This window comes from Myiozetetes cayanensis, unplaced genomic scaffold (assembly GCF_022539395.1).
Source record: "Myiozetetes cayanensis isolate MyiCay16 unplaced genomic scaffold, myiCay2020 scf4, whole genome shotgun sequence".
In the NCBI taxonomy this organism is placed as follows: Eukaryota; Metazoa; Chordata; class Aves; order Passeriformes; family Tyrannidae; genus Myiozetetes; species Myiozetetes cayanensis.
The window spans coordinates 56,669,426-56,689,619 of NW_026087631.1; the positions used below are offsets into that span (position 1 = coordinate 56,669,426).

A 20,194-nucleotide genomic window follows, 5' to 3' on the forward strand; every position below is an offset into this window, starting at 1 on the left:
GATTTACTGAGTTTATAAAGTAATATCCAAAAATTGTTTAGGGATGTTTAACAATAATTTTTAAAGGCTTGTCACAAAGTGAAACTTATCTTTCCTAGAAAATAAATTCTGAGATAAAAATTACTTCAAAAAAACCCCTAAACTAAAGAAACTTGGTTTTTTCCCCACAATTTTACCATCTCCTTACAACTAAAAAACCTCCGTAAAGAGAAGTAACCTTTATTAGCAACAAATACTTTAATAATTGTATTAATATTCTATGATTAAAAAGTAAAAGTGTACCGTTTATGCCTAAATCACCCTGGAAGTTGTTATATAATTTCACTCAAAGTAAAGCTTCTGCTTGTATATATTAATATACTAACAAGAGTTTACGATTTTGGGATATATTTTCAGTGCTATATTTTTGCTGTTACTATTTCTATCCTTATTCTGACTGTAGGGGCTTATCTGTAGCAATCTCTCCCTAAAGTACAATCTTAACAATAAATCAAGAAAAGTAAAATAGGAGAAAGAATTGTGAAATTACAGTCTCTATTTCGTTTCATGTGACATACTGAAAACGAACCTACTGAATGTATCTGGTGAACTGGTACTTTAGCTTCTCATTCTTTGCAGTGATCATTGACCTGTAAACGGACCATTTCTTTTTATAAGTTTGGGGTTTTAAGAAGTATGTTGTCATGCTGATGAATATAGGATCACCCAGTATGTGTACATGTCAAAACAACTCTGCAAAAACATAAAAACTTGTTCCAAATGGGAGGTTTGCCCAGAGGAGCACTTTACTTCCCTGAATAGAATTTGCTTCTGGGACTCATGTATTTTACATGAATAGGTAGTTTCAGGAATGATACATTAAATAAAGTCTATTCATTTTTTAGCATGTATTCTTCTTCTGTTTTGGTTACACTAAGAAAGTAATTTGATGATTTTATGTTTTAAACATTATTTGCTCAGGAGTCATTTTGTATGGGCTTCAGAGCCTGAGAAGAAACTGGAAATGATGGGATTCTCAAGAAAAGAAGCTCTTTGACCTAGTTCAAGATTTATTTTCATGCACTGGTACATTCCCATGTTCTCCATGGACAACGGATCTACAGAACTGCCATTGGCAATATTTTTCTTTTTTTATTTATTCACAATATTTGAATTGTCCTTATAAACCACGTCAGAACAAAAGTTCAATTAAACAGCAATGATAGGATACCCTAGCAGTTAAAAGAGAAGAATATTTAGGTTAGAATATTTAGGTTTTGAATATGTTATAGAAAATTGGGCAGGGATACTGAGAGAACAAAGAAGGTGCTGCAAATTATATTAAAATACACATATTTCTTTATCAATGAAGCCCTGAAATATTGTCTCATGAAAACATTGACTATTTATACCACAGAAGAAGTCTGATTTTTAGTCCATAATTTTTTAAACATTATGGACTATATACCTATATCTTGTCATATACTCTATACACACAGAGGCAACATTACTGAAGTTGGTGGATGAGATTTAAGTATATTCTGCATCTGCTAAAAAATTCCCATAATTCCACTAACAAGCAACCTTTTATCCTTTTCCTGCAAAGTATCTCAGGGCCTATTCACTTCAAGTACTAGCTCAAAACCCTTGGAGTAGTATCTGATGGGACTGTTGCTGTGTCTAAGGGTAATTAATAGAAACTGTGTGTCACTGAATCTATAAACTGGGAAAATTAGTTATGTTATGTATTAGCTGGTGGAAATACATGGTTCTTCATGTTTAAGAACAATTGTGTCAAATTAGCAACCTATATGTAGAAGCCTTCCTTCCAGTTTTGCTGGAATAGATAAACATTTTTTTTCATTATGCAGTCTATAATCTTTTGTCAAGTACAATTTTAGCAGATTAGCAAGCATAAAGAAATCTATTTTAAATTGCAGCGAGGGGAAAGACATAGCTGTGGAAGTTGGTGGCTTCCTCTGCTTATGTTCGTTCACATTGTGCTGCAGCAGGCACAGTGGATTATTTTTGCAGCCCACATTTTGCCATTCCACTTTTGTGCTGGTTCCGCAACCCTTCTTACAACCAGTCACCTCTGCAGAGTAAATAGTGAGTGTTGTGCCTAGGCAAGTTATGCATGAATGCCTGGTCAGGTGGGTGCTTCCACAATGTGCTGATGAGCAAGGGACAGTATTTTGTAATGTGGCTAAACTTGCCTGGTGGCAGAGCATTTTGTTGCTACTTCTGTCACATGACAGAGACTACAGCACAGCTTGCCAAGCAATGGGATTGTGACTGAGAAGAATAGCAGTACATGACCTTCAAAATCCTCCAGGAGAAGCTGCATAACATACCTCTCAAAAACATTTAGTGCCATAGGATATTCTTCACCTGCTGTCCTAGGTCATCTGCAGCTTGCAGATGCAATTTATTCAGCTGTGTTCCTCTGCCTGGAGACTCCATCCACCACCACTGTGTCCCCCGCCTCCCTCCCCCATGTCCCCGCCAAGTCCCAAAGGGGTTAAGGACTAATGAGAAGTAGGTGAATTGCTTCTGGTCGCTGCTTATGCCAGGGTCATTTCGGCTCATCTCTTGTCATACTGGACTTACTGATCATGCATTATACAGCAGAGGTGCACAGTTAAATCCTTTTCCAGTCCCCTGAAATTTATATTTGGCTGTCAGGTGCCACCACCACAGCAATTTATCTATTCCCTTGATTCTCTTGAGCGTGTCTAAAAAAAAGGGCAGCTGAGAACAGGTTGCTTGTTTTTTTCTCTCTGTGCAACTAGCTGCAAAACCACACTCTTGTTATATGGAGAGAATAATCAGGGTATCAGTGCACATGTATAATAAACCCCATGCTTCAGAGACCCTTCAGTACACATACAGAACAATCTTGCTGTTTGGACACAATAGATATATTGATGAGGAAGAAAAAGATTAGGTCCTTCCCTGCTAATAAAAAACTATGTAGAGTACCTAATAAGAAGGGTTAAGGAATGCTGATATGCTGTACCACAATTAGCATTTCTGCAGGGAACTAAAATAGATGAAGCAAAAATTAACTATTTAAAACAAATACCAGATGAGAAACGTAGGTTTCCCTACAATCTTGCACATAAGGACAAGATTCAATTGCCTCCTTTTGGTAGTTGTTCTTGTTTTGGCTGATACAAAGTTAATTTTTTTCACAGGATCTGGTATAGGGCTAGGGTTTGGATTTGTGATGAACACAGTGATGATAATACAGAGATGTTTCTGTTATTGCTGAGTAGCACTTACACAAAGCCAAGGTCTTTTATGCTTTTCGTACTGCCATGCTGGCAAGGAGGCTGAGGGTGCTTGAGAAGTTTGGAGGAGATACAGCTGGGACAGGTGACCCAAACTTACCAAACTGATCCTCCAGACCATGTGGCACCAGGGGGTAAGAAGGAGGAGGGGGACATTTGGAGCAATGACATTTGTCTTCCCAAGTAACCATTACATGTGATGGGGCCCTGCTCTCCTGGAGATGGCTGAACACCTGCCTGCCAATGGGAAGCAGTGAATTAATTCTTTGTTTCGCTTTGTTGGTGCGCACGACTTTTGCTATCAAACTCTCTTCATCTCAACCCATGAGTTTTCTAGCTTTTATTCTTCTGATTCTCTCTCTAATCCCACTGGGATGGGAGTGAGTGAGCAGCTGTGTGGTATTTGGTGTCCGGCTGGGTTTAAACCATAACAACAGTGCATGATCAAAACATTATAGAATTTATCAGTTTTAAAAGTTTGCTATACTTCGAAACATTAATGATATAAATAGAAGAAAAATCATTAAGAATTCTTCTTTAATGCTTGTTAATGGCATAAATAATAAAGCTAAAAGATTACTTGGCACTACATTGAAAATGGGTAAATTTACTGTTGTTATGTATCAGATGAATATGAAAATACTCCCTTCTTTTCCAGTTTTTCATTGTGTCCTTATCATTTCTCTTCAGCACATTTTATAAAATATAATGTATCATATAATGCTATTTTAAAGTAATAATTTTATTTTAATACCTATGTTAACAAAGAAATGGTTTGCATTTGCTTGAGCCCAAAGCTTGCAAATATTTACTTACATTTTTAATTCTACTTCTTATTAAAAGGAGATTGTGAGTCACTACAGCATCATGCTTTTATCTAGTGAATGATGCAAGAAAATTGAGACTTTAAGGTACACTTTGTCCTTTTGTACTTATGCATCTATCTCCACAATTTTACTATAAGGTATTTATATTGTAGAGTAAGGAAAACAAATTATGTGCATCCCACACAGAAAGAACAGAAGAGTAACTCAGTATTTTTTATATTTAAGGTTTCTCTAGTTGGTCAATTTGCTATAACAATGATCTTGGACAACATGGGAATACAGCACTGCAGGGAAAGAAAGAAGCCAGATGAGGTCAGAAAAGCTATTTTCTGGTAAATCTCATCTTTATTTCATTTTTTATCCATCCCCTTTAGTAAAGGTGATGCATCGTGTTGCAGTCCTTACCTAAAATGGCATTAAAAAACTTTTGTATGAGTTTGAAACTGTAAACATTCATTTTTTACGTAACTAATATGTTATTTTAAAAAATGTTCTGATCAGTTGTGCTCATAATTCCTTTTATGCTATGGAAACAATGCAAATTAATACATATGAATTTTATATTATAGTAACCACTTTCAGAACATGTGTAGTGTAAAGGTCGTGACATGCAGTTGAACTTTTGTAGTTGGCTTGCTGGTTAAATGTGATTCTATTTGCAGCAGTAGCCATATCACAATATCAAAATCATTAATAATAATTGTACCATTAATGGCAATAGATTTTTCTTTAGCAATGGCTTAAAAACTGTGTAGGGAATTACAGGTTTACCAACTACACTCAGGAACAGATAGACAAAGGTGAAAAAACTCACAAGTTTAAACCAGCTTGTAAAATACAAGCTTGTGAAATCCTTACATGATTTTGAAGATTTCTCTTGGCTTTCTATAATGACCTCCTGAGCAAGACCAAACAGTATGTCCAAAGCAAACTGAAAATGTTGAAGTATGATACCTTTTCAGGAGAAAAGGACCTGATCTCATACTCTTACATTTTTCAGAGTGTCAGATTGGTCAAGACAAGGTCTTCTAGGTTAGACTATATCCAAAGCATACTCTTTCAGGGTAACAGAAATTAATACCCTCAAGAAAAGAAACTACAATGTAACTTTGTCTACCTATCTCTAAAAAAAATGGTGTTTTCAGCTTTGGAGAAGTTACTTGTAGTGGGATTTCTCTCTTTGATTTATATTCTTCCTTCTCACCATGTTGTATCTGTCTGCAAAAGATAGAAAGGTTGTAGGTATCTTCTTTCATCTTTATATACTGTCCCAGGCTAATAAGGAGCCTGAATCTTAACAGGTTTAGCCTTCAACTGTGTAAGATTTCCCATTGCTGCACTGTTTAACTAGATCTTTAATAAACTCAGGTAAACTTTTGACTATTTGGAGTTAAGTTTTCCCTGTCTTTGATGGAAAATTTTGTAAAGCACATCATAAGATAAACATGCTTTCTAATTTGTTTTAAAGAAGGCAAAAAAAAAAAGCAAAACCTTCAATGTTCACTTATATCTTGCCCGTCTTTCAGTGAGTCAAAGATTGTCAAGGGAACAAATATCCTCTTGAAGTTAAGGACATCTCTTTGACTATTTTTAAGGAACGTTAGGTAAGTTGGGTTAATTATAAAGATCTGAAAGATCTATCTTAACCTATCATCAGAAATGACTCAAAGAATTTGGCAATCAAATTCTCCAAATAAGCCATTTGCAGCCTATGCCTGTAGGGTTGTGGATATCAGTATGAAAGGCAGAAAAGTGGCCTTGGTAAAGAAAACATTCTATGTCTCTTATCTGGTACCCAGGCCCCATGGGTGACAAAGTAGTGAAGTGAAAGGTAGACCTGAGAGGAGTGAGACAGTGATGGAAAAAAAGTGATATTAGGACTGGAAGTTCTTAGAAAAGAAGGGAAACAGTGGCATGAGTGATTCTGGTGGAGAGATCTGGATGTAAGACAAATGCAGAGGAGTAGAATGGAATAAGAAGCAATAGAGAGAGGAACCAGGTAACTAAGAAAAAGACATACTGAAAAGAATAAGGAGAAAGAGAACATTGAAGAACACAAGTGTTTATTACTGCTAGTTCCCAAGCTCTTTCACAGTTTGGATTTATTCAAGATTCATGAGTCTTGGCTTTGTTTTTTCAAGGTTTCACCCTGAAGCTTCTATCTTGCTCATCTTGGGATTTTACTATACCTGTGCAGGTCCTACACAGCCAGCCATAACAGATGCTGTCCAGCAGGAAATGAAGGGATGTCACTCACACCACACTACCATCAGTAAACACCAGCTGGGAAAGATTTGTAATGAAGGTCTTTGAAATTCCAACCTTGCCAGTGTGATATTACTTGTTGCACCATTTTTAATACCGTTCTCATGCCCATGCATCTTAAAAGAGCATTACAAAAAGTGTAAAAGTTTTCAGAATTAATGTTTTAATCTTAATTTATTATTATTATTATTATGGTCTTTACTAATAAATTCCAAGAGAGCATCCTTAGATGCTCAAAGAGAAAAGTAACAGAAAACACATAAAAAGGAGAGAAAACTGCTAGGAGCTGGCAAAAAAAAAGAAAGAAAAAAAAAGACAAGCCAAATGCAAGACTTCAAATTAAAAAATATATGAGTCATTGTGAGTGCTAGAGTTACTTCTAACTTCAAATACTGAATCTAGAAAAAAAAATTGTGACACTGCGTATTCAGGAATAAGCCCTACAGAAAAAAACCCTGAAGATAATTAGAATGTTTTCAGGACTGTCTAACAAACAAATGCTTTATATGATTGTGTTTTTCCCTAAAGTGTTAATCATATTTATTTTATATTGTCTCCTCAGACTGCTGAAATGTGAAGTTCATTTTCCCATGGGAAGTTATACTTTTAATGTCAAATGTAATTATGTGTAAAGAAAAGAAGTCAAGTCTATTCACAGAACTAGGGCAGGCAGAACTGCTACTACTCTAAAATAAAAAAAAATCCAATAAATATATACTTTGCTGAGCTGTGGAAAACTCTCTCTCTATGTGTGTTTAAAGACATATTTCCTATGTCTTTAGTTAGTGAGGATTTTAGTAACCACAAAACAGGTAGCAGTTATGTGCAAAAATGTCCAGCCCTTTTCGTAAATGAAATGTACCTAAACAGTAATCCATGCTGTAATAAGATCTGATTCCAATAATATTTTGGAAGAATCATCCTGACATAGTTCAAAGCAATGAATTTAAAATATATGCTCTCCATAAAACAATTAATAATTACAATTTAAGCCACTGTTATCTTCACGGCTAAAACCTGGTATTTTTCTTCAAATGTCTAACTCTATATATCATGAAAATACCTGATACATGTCTTTTTACCAACAGTACAGATCTTGGTTTTTCTTTCAATACACATGATGATTTACTGACGAAGTGAGCAAAGGAGAATTTAAATGAATTATGATTAAATAAAAGTTGGGTTTAAGAAGTATGCCTAGTTGCATATGCATCCAAAAGACCAGTTTGGGAGACTAGCTTCAAATAAATAATATAACACTTGCAGAGACTTCCATGAAAGATTTACTTTAAGGAAACCACCAAGGAAATTAAATACTTCAAACTGTATTTAAGCACCATGAAGGAATCTGACATACTTTAAAAAACAACAACAACAACAACAAAAAACACAATACAAAAAAACCCACAAACCCACACCCAAATCCTTGAAAACACATAGTTAAGATTGTCCTTAACTAAACGTCCTGCTCATAGCAATGTGAGCTAGGACATGTCTTCCTTAACATGAAACTCCATGATTTTGTTAAATTATGTCACATTCTTTCTGATGTTTACACAGAGTTTTGGGGTATGTAATATTTATATATGGACTCAATTCCCACAAGCTCAGCAGTTTTCTGCAGCAGCTGAAGCACTGTCAAGCTTTTACCTCTGCAAATGTAGGCCTTACTTTGTTTCGAGGGCATGGTACTGTGAAACCTAAGTTTTCTGGGGCATTAAATTGATGTGCTATTTCATAATGCACATCCCTCTAATACATAATTTTGTTGTCTGAATCAAATAGTGGAAATGGTCATGCTACCATAAAGTAGTAAGTTGAAACTATGCTAGAAGGTAGTACATGTGACAGGCTCCATTGCTAGAAAAAGCAAATATAATTTCAAAGGTCTTATTTAACAGACAAAAGATTGAACAGGCCCACATTTAACAGTCCCTGAAGATGCCAATTAAGAGTACAGAGAGAGTTCAAGCTGCTAAGGCTAAGAGGTTTGCCTTTAGGACAGCTAACAAAGAAGTGAAGAATATGTTCAACTAGAACATAGTAGTTAATTCTTCAGGAATGTGAATATGCTCTACTCCAGATTTCAGTTTAGATCACTCACCTTAATTGAGATAGTAAAAGAGCCATAAAAAGTGCCTTAAAAACTAAAGACTTCAGTATACTCTCTATTCAATAATATTTGAAAGACAGACTCATTATTTCAAACCAGAAACAAAGTTCACTACTCCAACAGAGTACGAAGTGCAATTTAGAAGCAGGAGGAATAGTTTTAACCTAACCATACGTTCAAAATTAATGTTAGTCCATGGCACTAAGTTGTAGAAAACAGAACACAAAACCTTAGAGATGGAAATTCCTGTACTAGAAGTCTGGTTTTCCTGTACCAAAGGTTTTCTGCAGCATCACTGTAGCCACAGTTCTGCATTAACTTAGTCTCAGCATCTTCCTCCTTTTAAAAACTGTATTTCCACTGTGTGTACTTCAGTTCCATTTATAAGTATTGTAATAAGTAATTCCTGGATAATGTAAGAATCAGCCAAATAACTCTCACTGAGAAAAGTGATAGTTTGTAATAGTTCATTTTCTTGACTGATCTCTATTGTTACAGGGACTGAGAATCTTTATTTTTAATATATTTATCCTACCTCATATTATGGAATGTTTGCTGTTATTCAGTCTTTTCCTGCACAAAGCCAACAAACAGATAACTGAATTCACAGTTCTGCTGCTTGGCAGAATCACAACTATAAACTGCTGAACCACTGACTCTCATTCAGCATTAAATATGATTCTGGGTTCATGAACTTACCTGTATTTCTGATTAGCCAGACAACCAGTATTAGTCTACCGAGTATGGAGAAAAAAGTGGTAGTAAAAATGCAAAAGTCAGCAACCTTCAAATGCCCACTACCTTACCTCATAGTTCAGTAAAGACAAACTGACAGCACATATCACAGTCTGGGATTAATGCCCAGCATGAGCGATTGTATGTGATCCATGACAGTTGTGGCTCATAGATGTGGATGCTTAGCTCTCAAGATGTTGCCTCACGCAACAGGATCCCTCATAGCACATATATGCTTATCTGTTGCATGTGCCCCATCTTGCATGTCTGGGTTCTGCACCAAGGAGAAGCAGCTTCTCTCTCATGTCCTGTAAGACACGGTGAAATACCACAAGAATTTCATCACTCTTGTTATCTGGTAAAAGTGGTCTGTCAGAGAGCATGGTCCTAGGATTTCTCAGTTAGCATTACTGTGTAAAGTCACTTCCTAAATTGCTGGGAATGGCTGGCAATCTCAACTACCCCCTGATGGCCTGGCTGATGAATTTGAGTATGAGCATGACACTGGCTCATGAAGCCTCAAGTAGTGCCAGGTGTCTTTCAGTAACTGCCACAGCAGCTGCAGAGCAGGGGCTGATTGTGCTTCTAGTTGCCTATAGTCCTTGCCATAGGAACTGTATTTTCCTGGCAAGGTTGCCATTTACCTATTGAATACATTGTACTATTGAAAAAGCAGAAAATCATACTTATCTCCATATTAGACAGATCATATCCATAAATCCTCACATTTATATCTTTAAGGACTGAAAGCTTTATGTGGGAAGAAATACTAAGAAGGTTCTGGGCAGGCAATGGATATAAAGAAAAAGCCCAAGGGCAAGCAAAATGGCAGTTAGAGTGAGCTCTGTGCCACAGTGCTTGGATACTCTCTGCATTTGTGTCAGGCTGCACAGATGAGTTCAAAGCATTGCTTATTGTGCTGCATGAAAACAAGGACCTGGCTTCTCACAAATTCACAAATTGTTTCATTGACTTATTCAGTTTTGCCATGTTTTTCTCCACCTTTTTGACTGTTTAAGATAGTCAAATATAGTACTTAAGATAGTACTTGCTCTGAATATTCTTCCTTGATTCTGTCATCAAGAGTTTAGAAAAAAGGAAGATAACCTACCACTCCAATATTTTTATTCTTTGTCTACCTTTAATGTCATGATAAATTATTGTTTGTAATTGTTGCCTACTGATGTCGTATATAGGGACTGTAGTAAAAGAATAAGCCATTTTATTTGTTTGGTCTGTTCATTAAAATTGCCTACCTGATTATTGTTGCACTGTTCTTTTATAAAAACCACTGCATCTGTGTCTATGCATACTTTCTTAAGCTTGTGGCTATGTTCTGCGCGAATTAAAATGGACTGAATTTCACTGTTCAGATTAGCGAGCAAGGATGTGATGAAGAAGAAATTGCTTCAGTAGGAGGAAAGCACTGGAAAGAGAGAAGTGTTTCTTTTCAAGCAGCTTTTCCAGCAGGTAAAGGAAAAAGAATAATTTTGCTGCTGTTAAAAGAGGAGAAAGTCTCCACTGCCATGGCATTCACTCCATGCCATTGTCTCCAGGTACTTTGATTAAGAAACAAATGGAGAAGGAAAGAAACAAGAAAACTCATCAACACCGTGACCTTCTGCCAGATGTATGGGCCAGGCATGATCCCTTCTGTTGTTGTACATTCTCCACCCCATCATCCTCTGTCCTGCTCTAGGATCTCAGATGCTTCTCCTAAGCCTCAACCAAAGTAACTGAGCAAAGAAGCATCTCTTTACTGTATCAATTAGGTGGTGAAGGATTCCTGATCATACCAGGAGCTCTTGCATGTTAAAGGTGAGAACAATTCTGACTGCAACAGAAACGGTGGCTGCCTGACCTTGCGGAGCAAAGAATAAGCAGTTACACTTGTTAGCCAACTTGGGTGATGGCCAGGATGGAAACTTACTGAAGACTAAAGCCAAGAATCTCATAACCCTGTAAACAGTAGTCCTAAGTGAGACCTTTTGAGCTCTCCTGGACTGCAGCAGGCTGAACCAGCACATCTCACTGAGTGGGATGCCTCTCAGACCTCACCAGCACTCAAGTTTTCAATATTCAGAAGACTTTCACTAATGATGAGTCCTAGACTGATACCCACCACCACTCACACACATACTCCTTGAGGTGCACCCATGCCATTGAAGATCACTACAGGATTTTATGTGAGTGAGGGAATTTTTGATAGGTACATTTACATGCATAGATATAAATATATACATCTCTTTGCCTGTATATGTGCATGTGAATTGATTACGGTATGAATTTTGTTATTGTGAATCTATAATACAGTCACTGCTATAATTGCAGCAAATCCTATTGAATCACTTCATAAATATTAAACTAGTCGTGATTAAGTGCTGCTAAATCCTCTTGTACTCTTATCTTTCGTATCTGTATCCTTTGCACATTTACTCTTTTGTATTCCTCCTATATGTGCAATTCATTCTAAATCAATTCTGATCTAATTTTTCTTTGTATGTTTCAACTATGTAGTAAGCAATTAAGTGAACCTTGCCATCAAACTATGTTTAAGTCACACTTTCACAAATTCATACTGAAACCTGCTTTTTGCCAATGCTTTTGATAGGGATTTTTTTAAGTGGTTTAACTACTCTTCCATGACACCTTACCAGCTTCTTCCATGAAAGTGGTAAAAAGACCATTCTGGGCAATTCACATGTAAATTTTAGAAATGTAGATGTTAATAAATATTTCTGAAAATCTATGGCTAATCTTGCGACCCAAGTCTTCTAGGTTAACCTCTATGTAAACAAAAAGGATTTAGTAACCTACACGGAAAAAAGCTGCTTGCCCTTGAAAACGAGCCCTAGACAGGTCTAGAGCTTATGGGTGAAAATTAGAGACCAAACCAACAAAGGATATCTTGTTAAAGGCTACCAATCAGTTAGTCTTACCTCAGGTCCAGTACAGTCATGGAACAGATTCTCTTGGCATCTATTTCAAGCCATATGGAAGACAGGAAGATCTTACAGACAGCCAGCATGACTTCACCAAGGGCAAATGGTGCCTAATTTGATGGTCTTCTACAGTGGTACGACTGTACCGGATAAGGATGAGAAAAGCAACTGATGTGATTTGTTTCAATTTCCATAAGGCCTTTGACATGGTTCCCCACAACACTCTTGCTGCTTAATTGGAAAGACACGGGTTTACTGGACATGGATGCACTGTTAAGTGGAAAAAGGATTACATGAATGTCTGCATGGTAAGAACTGCAGTCAACAGCAGTGTTCTAGAGGAAATCAGTAATAAGTCATGTATTTCAGGGGTCTGTATTGAGACTGATACTGTTCAGCATCTCTTTTGATGAAATACGCAGTGGAATGGAGTGCAACCTCAGCAAGTTTGCAAATGACACGGTATTGAGTCTGGTTGAGATGAAGTTCATTTTCCCCATAGCAGCGCTCAGAGCACTGTGCTTTGTGATGGTAACTACAAGGGTGTTGATAACACATCAGTGTTTTGGCTACTGCTGAACAGTGCTGTCACAGCATCCGCGTTGTCTCTCCAACATTCTCCCGCTCCTACCCAACAGTAGGCTGGATCTTTGGAGGTGGCATAGCCAGGACAGCTGACCCAAACTGACTAAAGGGAAATGTCACACCATATGATGTCTGCTTAGCAATAAGAGGTCAAAAAAAAAATTGTGGAAGGGGGAAATACAGGGTGAGGAGGTGGATTTGTTATTTATGTTCTTTGCTTCCAGAGCAACCAGTAAGCATGCTGAAGCCCTGCTTCCCAGGAAATGTTTGAGCATCATCTGCTTATGGGAAGTAGGGAATAGAACCTTTTATTTTCTTTTGTCTTTTTAAACTTTCTTTATCTTGATCCACAAGGGTTTTTTTAATTGTACTTTCTCTGTATCCTGATGAGGAGGGGAGTCTTGGTGGGCATGTGGCATCCAGACAAGGTCAACCAACCACAGACACCAAGTTGAACAGTACAGTTGATATGCTAGAGGGAAGGGATGCCATCCAGAGGGATTTTGAAAGGCTAGATAAATGGACAGATATAATACTTCAGAAAGTTTGACAAAGTCAAGTTCAAAGCCCTGCACCTGGGCCAGGGCAATGAACAGTAGCATTACAGACTGGGAGGTGAACAGTACTGCAGACATAAAATTGGGGATATTAGTAGATAAAAAATTAAATATAAACCAGCAATATGCACTTGCACCCAGAAAGGCCTTTGTATTCTAGACTTCATCAAAAGAAGCATGGCCAGCAGATTGAGGGAGGTGATTATGCCCCTCTACTCTGCTCTAGTGAGATGCCACCTGGAGTACTGGATCTAGCTCTGGTGTTCCCAGCAAAAGACATGAATCAGTTAGATAGTGCCCACAAATATGATCAAAGGGCTGGAACAGCTCTTTTGTGAAGAAAAGCTCAACAATTATGGTTATAGAAGAAAAGGCACTGGGAAAGCCCTATGATGACCTTTCAGTAAGTAAAGAAGCTTAGAAGAAGCTCTGGAGAATTATAATTAAGCCTGGGGAAGCTCTGGAGTTCATAATTAGCCTGGGGAGAGGGAGGCTCAGGGGAGACCTCACTCTATAACTACTTGAAAGGATGTTGTAGCTGTGTGTGGGGTGGTCTCTCATCCTAGGTAACAAGGATGAGAGGAAATGGCTTCAAATTTTCTTTATCAAAAGAGTCATCAAGCACTGGACTAAACTACCCAGGGAGGTGGTGGACTCACTGTTACTGGAGATGTTTAAGAAATGACTGGACATGGCACTTAGTACTGTGGTCTTGGCAAGGCAGTGACCTGTCAAAGATTGGGCTTGATGACCTTGGAGGTCTTTTCCAACCTTTATGATTCTGTGATTCTAAGAAAGATGGGGAAACCTTTTCTACCAAGGCTTATGGTAACAGGATGGGGCAATGGCTTTAAACTGAAGGAAACTGGCTTTAGATTAGAAAATAAGAAAGAAATTTATTACAGTGAGGGTGGTGTGAGATGCTGGATTATCATATTAATTATTGGCTCGGACCAACTTGGGAGGGGGCTCTGGGTAGGGAGGGACAAGTCAAATTTCATGACAGTGAGGTAATGCCCTATCCCATTCCCAAGCCCCTGTGATTGTCCTGTAGCAACCCCACAGAAGCTGTCAGTCCCTGGACAGTGTAAGCAGTGTCGACACCATGCACCCTTGAGCCCCTAAACCAGCCTTAGACTGGGGGACACAGTGGGAACAGCAACCCTCACCCTGCTCTGGAGCTCTAGAGTAGCCAGTGGGGTGGACATTCTGCCTGGGAGGGGTGGCCAGAGGGGGCTAGAGCAGATAAACCCAAAGACACGTGATCTCCACACATTTGAACCGTCCATTTTCTAGACTTGTGTAGCTGGACCTACACTGGATCCAGGAATGGTAGCTATATTTATCCTTTTCTCTCTCTTGCTTTTCTTCTTCTTCTAATCTCCTGTCTTAATATTTTGGGTACTTTAGGGCCAGATGGATTACATTTTGCTAAATTGTATGGGTTAGCATGTACTGAGTCAATGCTTTGTGAATGTTTTTTTGTTGTTAAGTGATTTCTTTTGGTTGTATGTTACCCTTAAAACTTTTGCCAAGTTCTCTTATTTCCTAAAGTTTACCAGTAAAAGTAGAGATGAGAAAACATGTGCAGCATCTTCTCCTTTGCATTCTCTCTCAAGGTGTTAAAAGAACCAAACACTCTTCTAATATGTCTGGAGGGCTGATATAGTTGGAATCTTGTATATTTTTAAGGTAAAACCCTTTGGTGAGCTCGTGGCTTGAGATTTGGAGTCTTGCAGGTGTCAACAGGCTAGAAATGTTGTCCAGAGAAACTGTGGACACCCAGTCACTGAAGTGTTCAAGACAAGGTTGGATGGGGAATCAAGCAACCTAATCTAGTGAAAGATGTTCCTGTCCATGGCAAGAGGCTTGGAACTAATTAATCTTTGAAGGTCCCTTCCAACACAAACTATTCTATGATTTTATAATTTTATTTTTCCCGTCTTGATTGGCTGTGGGCCATATTCTCTCTTTCTGTATAGTGCATTATAACACCTATAAAACAGAACAACAATTTTTGAAGCAGTAGTATCTTTAGATGACTCCACACTTCACACTAACGCAAGTAATTAAGCACACCACCAGCTGCAATGGACCCACATCCTTACTACATTAAATCTAAATCTCTTGGTAAAAGCTGTTTTGTTTTGATTGTACAGCACTACCAGAGGGGAGAAATGTATTGATGATGTCTCATGGACCTTCCCATTACCCCAAGGTCTTGTAATAGGAAAAAATGTTAATTTTTTTTTTTTTAACCAATTACTTGTTATCTGTGTTTTCTTTTTCAGCTTGGTTTTCTTTTAAATGTTGTTTAGGTTTACCCTGCAAAATGGGCCTTTACTTCCGTTAGCATCACTGTGCACCAATGTCTCTTTTTTAAATAAGCATTTAAAAATAAAATTGTTCTTATTCTGAAGAAAACTTTTAAGGAACTGTATTATAATTTTACACCCTTTTTTCCTTACATTTTTTCAACTAGTTCTTTAGATATTTCTTCTATACTATGATAAGTAAGTTTTATAAGCAATGAGTGAGTCCCATCCTTTTGCAAAACAACACTTCATAAAGGAAAAAGATTTTGTAGAAAGGTATAGCATGAAGAGTAAATGGTATAAATCAGAATGAAAATATCTATGCCTGAAAAATTTATCCTGAGTTAAAATTAAAGTGAACAGCTCATGTATTTGATAAAAAGTACAAGGATGATACATCTTTCATTAAGCAAAAGAAAAGATATTCTGGTGAATAAATTTACTGAAGAAATAATGTCAATGCAAAATATGTGTGTATGGACTTGTAGTGTGTCTGCTTTTAGATGCTTATGTAAGTTTGTGTTTAAGCATTGAAGAATTCCTTTTGTATTGAAGTTTTTTTCTACATCAGGCCAAAAAAAAAGCCAAAATGTTCTAATTTCTAATGTCATTTGCACTGTCTGCCAGCTGCTATACTCATTATTGTGTACGGGCCATAGCATTATATGCTAGAATAGTTTGCTATTTCATTACTAATTCCTTTATGCATCCTTTAGAACAGCAATTAAAAGGTGGGCCTTCAGCATGCAAGAGCCAACTATCGGAACCATAATCACAACATATTTTATAATCTGTGCTGGAGGCTGTGCAGTGGTTTGGAAGTTAAGTCCTTGTGCAATCTCTTAAGATTGCCTCAAAGGTAGAGGACACTAATTTACAAGTATCGTTTTGCAGATATTTTTGGACACACGAAAAGAAAGAGAAGTAGGGTAATCTTCAGTGTGTTGTACTGCTAATTTCTTGATATATTTGATATTTGGGGAAAAAAGAAAGAGAGAGAAAATAAAAATCTATATTATCATTTTTTTAAGTAAGAAAATCTTAGTGTAGTAAAGTTTAATTATTGATATATCTGACTTTTCTTATCTGATAGTCTTCTCTGAAGTGAGAGATTTTTTGTCACAGAGCAGTCTGTGAAGGTACCTTGTCAAAGCTGTCAGTTTGCTCATGACAAACTTGTAGCAATTTTTAGAAAAAAGCTGGTCTAATCACTAGAACCCCATTCCCTGTAAAGAATTCAACAAATGTTTTTGTTCTAACCTAACAAAGTATGCATGAGATGAAGGAGTGGTTGCTTAAAAACATGTAGAATTTATGAGTTTTCTGGGAAAAATCTTTTAAAATTTATTTAAAATGGTCATGGAATCATGAGGAGAAAAAGTTACTTCTCTCAATTATTTTATTTAGAATGAATGTTTTATAACAATGTGAAAAAACTGTCATCTGTACCTAAGGACATACTACTTTGCATTTATTTAAAAAAAAATATTTATTGAAGTATTTAAAATAAATGCTTTAAAAACAAATCAACTTTCTCTAGCACCACTTTTTATCCTGAATTTTTCTCTACAAGTTGTTACTTCAGAAGAGAGAGAACTTAAATGAATCAGAAACTTAGATTTTGTATAGTCCAAAAAGACCAAATGTGTAATTATTCATTCATCTAAAAACACTACCACCAAAAACAAACCAAAACCAAACCAACCAACCAACCAACCAAAAAAACCCAACCCCTTTCCCCCTCCTCACAAGAAAAAGTTAAGCGTGGGTGTATAGTTGTGCAGCATATATAGTTGTGCAGTTCTTTGGTCATTAATGAGGAGTTTTATGGCTAAATAAAGTGTGTTAGGAAAATTCACATAATTATTCATTAACATTGCATAGCAAAAATTCCTCCATGGTAATTTTATGCATATTAGTATGTTATGCACAATCAAAACTGAAGAAACCTTGCTTCAAATTAAATTCTACTTTGTGGAGTGTAAAATGGAAAATTATTCAGTTTGCTCAAACACTAAAATGAGTGCTAGTTTGATGTTTCAATGGCAAACAGCAACCTATCACATGGTAAAAACATACAGCAAAAAATTGAACTAGGTCCCAGATCAAAGCTGCAACAAGAGAACTCTCAAGGAGATGAAACAATTTATAGAGGATTATCAGATGGATGCAGGTTCCTGAAAAAGTGTGAAGGAACAAAAATATTGTTGTTGGCAATTACAGACCCTACTTGCCATAAATTTTATTCATATACAAGTTTCTCAGTCCACCTACAAAACCAATTATTGTGTGATGGGTGCACTGCTGTGTCTTTAACCTTCTCCATAACATAATCCCTTCTTTTTCCATATCAGTTAAGGATCTCAATACCTTTCTTTGTATACAGAAGAAAAACTGAATTATTGTATATTATGTATTATATAAAACATTCATTAACAAGCATTAAAATAAATTCTGACTTCCTTTCAAATCTTCTTAACTTACTGAAAAGAAGTTTATTCCCCCAGTCTAAACCTTTAATGTACATGACCCTTCTCCATAACAAGATGCTGGACTGGCAACTATGGATCTTCTGAATAAACCACGAGCAGTGGTTCATCTAATACATCAGCTTTTTTTCCACAGAGTGCCTGCGGTTTTGTCTCCTGGTCTTAATGCAAATCTGTCTGTTCCATCGTTTAGTGCAGCACTGTTCTTCCGCTGCTTGGTCACTTGTATTCAGCATCACAGTGCAATTGACATGAAGGTACTCTGGTTCTAGATCCTTGAGATCCCTGAGATTTTTGCTCAGGGAATGCCCCTAGCCTGTAACAATATAGCTGGAGAAGGACAAGACTATTAAATGTACTCAGATGTCTCTAACGATCGGCACTAGGTCACAAATCTGCTCAGACTTTGGCCAGCGAATTCTGTTTTCACACTCTCCAGTTGCCTACCAATATGCCAACATGCCACTAAAATTCAGAATTGTTGAACACAGTAAATAACAACAACCAACAAACCAACTCTCAGTCAGAAATGTTACATTCTATATGTGATTTGCATATGTTAACAAAGATTACAAAAATAAATGAACTGCTATTTTTACAATAATGCATGAAAAGAAATTACAGTATTTCATAGTGAGTGAGCAATATTTTGACTTTGCACCTCTTTTCTTCTTCTTTATCTAGAAGAAAGAATAATAAAAAAGTTTGTATGATGTCTAAACTTCAAAGTGTTGCTGTAAAAGCACCTTTATATCTCTGATTAACAGCTTGTTCCAATATGTTTTCCTATTGTAATTAAATGGAACCTTGTGGAGCAGAAAACCTTGTAACAGCGTATTAACATCAGTAAATACCATATATTTTTATTCCACTCTTGAATCTCCACAGTTTATCCTCAGGTCTATTTTAATAGTATTTACAAGGAGGAAAATAGAACCCTTAACATTGCAATATTCTCATATTACAATATGTCTGCAAATAGCAAATTCAGGAGGCTAAACAAACATACTGGAAGTAATTTATACCCTTTTTTCCTCCCTCATTAAAAAGGTAATTTGGGATTAAGATAAGTACAATGGAAGTATTTTCTGCAAATCTCAGTATTAATATAAATGCTGATAATTACTGAGAGTAATATGGTGTGTAATAGTTTTTTTTTCATTTGTGCATTTAATTCTGAAAAAATTTGCACAATAATATAATTTGAGTACAATGAGTATATTGACAGATACAAACATGGGACCAAAGTTAATGTTAGATAACTCTTCTACTGAAAGAGTTTTTTAACCATTATTATGTGTGTCAGTGTTTAGAGGAATGGGTCAAGGAACAAAATACTTAAATTCTGTGTGGCATATCCTCTGTTCTTTTCCAAAGTCTAGCAAAAAGGAACCAAACACTGAAATTCTGGTTTTACTATTTCAGTAATTAAAAACTTGTCTTCTCTCTACTCTCCTCTTCTGCAGGGAGTTTGCATTTTATCAAAGTTTGGAACAGGAGAAACTGGACCAGAATAGCTATGCTAGAGATGGGGACCGAGTTTGACAGGACTTTTGAACACATAAATCAAAGCCTCTATGCTTAACAAGCATGAATAGACACAATTGGATCTGAAACACCTAAAATCTCTATATGAAAGGTAGAAATCTACCAATTTATTTAGTTATAATAAGAACTAGTATGTACTCCTTTCAAAGATTTCTGTAATGGAAGTTTTTGAATAAAGTTCCTCTAGAAATGCAATCAGTGGAAAAGAGACAGAGGGAACTGAGAACTAATAAAAACTTCTGCACCAGGGGACAGTGAGACATTGCACAGCTATAGCTACCTACACAAGGAAAAAACCAGCAGGATTAAAAGTTTCAAGGTAATCACTGTTATTCCTTCATCTTCTGCCATGATCCTTAAGTGCAGCTTCAGCTGAAACTGATGACTACCAAATGGTTATTCTTATTCCCTCTGTTTATCTACACAATGAAACCCTTTTGAAGTCTGGGACACATTCGCTGCATTTTATTTCAGTGAAACGAGCTACATAGGTGCACTGGGCATATGTGAACAAATACATGAGAGCAGTTCTGGCTAACTGAGATG

The 20,194-nt window shown here is 36.7% G+C and overlaps 1 protein-coding gene across 44 annotated transcripts in view; it reads right to left on the minus strand.

The window, feature by feature from the left end:
* The window catches only part of PTPRD (protein tyrosine phosphatase receptor type D), a 1,147,190-nt gene that overhangs the window by 396,303 nt on the left and 730,693 nt on the right, over positions 1-20,194 (minus strand). Inside the window, exon 1 of one of the 44 annotated variants that reach the window (XM_050328664.1) lies at positions 9,284-9,300. The exons of the other annotated variants lie outside the window; for them this stretch is intronic. The gene's annotated coding sequence lies outside the window, so the exon portion shown is untranslated. Of the gene's footprint in view, positions 1-9,283; positions 9,301-20,194 lie in introns of those variants that run through there. 44 annotated transcript variants of the gene reach the window in all.